Source organism: Numida meleagris, chromosome 19, assembly GCF_002078875.1.
Source record: "Numida meleagris isolate 19003 breed g44 Domestic line chromosome 19, NumMel1.0, whole genome shotgun sequence".
In the NCBI taxonomy this organism is placed as follows: domain Eukaryota; kingdom Metazoa; phylum Chordata; class Aves; order Galliformes; family Numididae; genus Numida; species Numida meleagris.
In genome coordinates, this window is record NC_034427.1 from 2,623,722 (window position 1) to 2,627,345 (window position 3,624).

At 56.2% G+C, this 3,624-nt stretch overlaps 1 long non-coding RNA gene across 1 annotated transcript in view; it reads left to right on the top strand.

The window, feature by feature from the left end:
* Positions 410-3,624, top strand: part of LOC110408069 — a 21,382-nt gene continuing 18,167 nt past the window's right edge. The window contains exon 1 of the long non-coding RNA XR_002444147.1: positions 410-2,037. This is a non-coding gene — a long non-coding RNA (uncharacterized LOC110408069). The remainder of the gene's footprint in view (positions 2,038-3,624) is intronic.

Genomic DNA, 3,624 nt, shown 5'->3' on the forward strand with positions numbered 1-3,624 from the left:
CAGCGCATGGGGAGACCAAGGCCATGGGAATGGAGGGGAGAGGTTTGTGACAACCATGCCATGGTGCTGTGCTCACACCTGGGGAAGCACTGCTTTCCAGCTGTGCACATCGTTTTGCTGCTTCATGCAGCGTTGTGTCAGGGCCGGCTCTGCGGCAGCCATAGCAACGGGGCTGCTTTCATTCTGCACCTTTCCCAGATAGCAGAGATAACACTGATTTCTCCCAAATTTGCCGCTGCCTGAGAAATGCCAGCAAAAACCTCAGCCCAGGGGCTGATGTGCTCCCAGGTAGGTGCAGTCCTGCCTCTGCCAAGCCCCCATCTGCATCCCAAACCCTAGCGCCCTCCATCCAGCATCAGCAGGGTGGGAAGCACTGCCTGCCTGCAAGAGAAGGGAGGAAAAGCCAAGCAGCCAGCACCGCTGGTGTCAGCAGCAACCTGTGAGCGTGCAGCAGCAGCACAGCAGAGCACATCGGGGTTTCTCTGCTGGGGTTTGGAGATGGGGCCCTGGGTCTGGGAACGGTCATGAAGACTTAAGGGACAGGAGCAGCCCTATAGATGACAGCACCATGGGATCAGGGCAGCGTCTGGTTTATAAGGTACAACACCAGCATCTTCCCAACCTGCAAACAGGCATAAAAACACGCAAGGATGGATAAAAGACGAGACCCACCCTAGCCTCCCCTTAACACACAATCCAGGTGGCTCTGTGCTGTTGTGCTGCCCAGTGCCCCGCTTTGCAGCAGCAGCAGGAGGCTCCCCGGCTCCTCCCCAGGAGAGCTGCTATGCTGGCGGCGACAAGGACATCATCGGGGCCAGGGATGTCCTCCCACCCGCACCGCATACCTCTTTCCGGCCCCAAAGCCCACAACAAACCCAGACAGACGCAGTTCTGCGATAACCGTTCAAATCAGCACTTCCTGCCCCATTTCTCGCCCTGCATTGCCACCTGGTGACCGCGGGAAGCAGAGCAGCTGCCTTTCAGTTCCCGTTAGCCGTGCCTGCAGAACGTTCTCGGCTGAAGGAGTTCTTTAAAAACAGGGTACTGAAACCGTTTAGCAACAGGAAACGAGACAAGAGGATTTACGCACATGGATGTTGCCGTGTTCGTATCTCTGCTGATAATGCTAGGTTAGTATTTGAAGGACACTAATTACTCATTCATTTCCTTTTCTGGATGCCCATCTCAGTGAGCACGAAGCACAGCCAGGGCAGCCCGAAGGCCAAGCTGGGTTGCAGAGTGGATGCCAGCTTGTATCCCCCAGCCAGTGATGGTGGAGGACAGCTCAACCACAGCGCCCAAAACAGACAAGGAAAAAAATCAAGCAAGATTCTTCTCCTTTGCTGGCTTGGCCGTTGAGGAACCACACCAGTGCCCAGAGCTCTCAAGTGGGGCCCCAGGGCCAGCCTGGGTGACTTCGTCCTCACCTTTTGGAGAAGGCTTTGTAGCCCGGAGCACAGCACAGCCCTTGTACAGCGAGGGGAACGGGCTGCCACAGCCCCAACACCTAGCTGAGTGAGGTCTCCTAAGGAATGACAACAGCTGCATTAGGCAGCTCTATAAACAGACCACAATAATTTCATCTAGACAGATGATTAAGTGTACAGGAGAAAACACACACAGCTTTCCCTTTGGGTTTCTCAAGCCACGGTGGCTGACCTGCTCCATCTGCTGGGCTGAAAAGAGCTCACCACATAAGCCTAGCTCAGCCAAGCAGCACTTGTGCTTAGCAGAGCACCACGAGGCAGCCCTGGGTTCAGGCACCAATTAGCTCTCAGTGCTGGTCCCATTGCTGGGATTAATTGTGCCCCGAATAGAAGTGAAGTGGGAAAAAGAAGGGTGACGTGCGGAACACGAGGAGGGGATTTTGTGTTTTCATGGTATCCGTTCTCTTTTCTCATTTGTTTTTGTGTGTTGGTGTTTCAGGTGTCTGAGTGAGGACTACCCGTAGGAATGGGTACCAAGAAAACCCCAGGTGAGGAATGAAGCAACGCGCCTTCGTGCTCTGTTTGATGGAGGCGGTGGGCGTGAATGCAGGTTTGTGAAGATGTACTTCCTCTGGATTTCACTTACCGGGGCGAGTCAGGGCTGAAGTTTTCTGTGATTCCGTTTGTTGCTTGGGCACGGGTGCCTTGGTAGATTGGAGGGAGGCAGAGGGAGATTTTAAAACTGCAAGCAGACAGGAGCACATGACGTTTCTGCCTGCTTTGTTGACGCTGTGCTAAGTCTTTGGGCCCACAGTGAGGCTATCCGATGCCTATCGCCGCGTCCCGTTTCAAAGGCAGGATTAAATCTAGTCCCGCCCCATCCCAGGCAAGTGCTTCTCTCATCTGGTCTTCTGAATCAGCAGTGTCAGAGATTTCACAGCGACTGTATTGCAGTGGCTGGCGGTCTTTGCAGTTGGGAACGTCCTCGTGTCTTTTTGTATTCCAAACAAGATCCCGTCCTTGAGCTGCATTAGAAGCAACTCGTGGTATCTTGTGGAAGAAGAGGGGGTGCTGGAACAGGCTCCCCAGGGCGGTGGTCACGGCACCAAGCTGCCGGAGCTGAAGGAGCATGTGGACAATGCTCTCAGACGTGGGGTTTGCATTTTGGTGGTCCCGTGTGGGGCCAGGAGTTGGACTCGGTGGCCTTTGTGGGTCCCGTCCGGCTTTGGCTGTTCTCCGGTTCTGTGAGCAGAGGATAGGGCCGATGTGGCGCGAGCTCACGTGACGCGTTCAGCATGGCAGGTGCTTTTTGGAGCGGAGCTGGGTATGGTGGCAGGCTGCTCCACTGAACGCCTTGGCCCACGCAGGCACTCCAGGATAAGCTCTGCTGGCTTGGCACAACGAGGACAGCCCAGAGCAGTCTGTATGGCCGCAGCCGCGGTTGGCAAGGAGGACGAGCAGGTGCTTTCCTAGCAGGCTCTTCCCACAGCAGTAACGCTTGCTCTGTATGGCCGTAGTGTTCCCAATGCTCTCGGCAGGCACGGCAGCCTGCGCCCCGCACCAGGTCACTGCCTGTTGCCCTGGTTTTCCCTCGTCCCCTCCCGAGAGAAAGCGCAAAGGGCAGAAGCTGCTAGGGAGCTGGCAGAAGCTTCCCGGACTGACGTGGGCAGGCCCGGCACTGGCCCTGCAGCAGCTCCGCCCCTCGGCCGGGAGCCTCAACACCAACGCGTGCCTGTCCCCTCCCTGCAGCTGAGGTGTTCCTGGGCTCTGGGTCTGAGCCGCGAGCACCTCGCTTAGCACGCGCTTCACGTTCTGCTGGCAGCTCTCTGCCCCAGCAGCTGCTGCTGCCTCCCTGCTCCCCGCTCCCTCCCGGCTGCCTGCTTCATCCCAGGCGGAGATGCTCACTTGCCACAGATGAGCATCCGCCGTGGGTAAAGGACGCTCACATACTCCACAGGCCCGCAGTGACTGACATCCTTGCAAGCACCTTCCAAGGGTGTCCTCTGAAAGTTGTGTCCTGCAATACTGAGCTACCACGTTGTTGCCACTAAGGCTGGCAAAGGTGATCTAGCAAAGACTAGAGATGTTCTTTGGGGATTTTTGAATGCAAGGGCTTTATAAGCGAGGAGCGTAAGAAAGGGCCTTGTTGAGGAAGGTTGTTCCCCGCAACATATTTCCTCAGAGACTCTGAAACTTT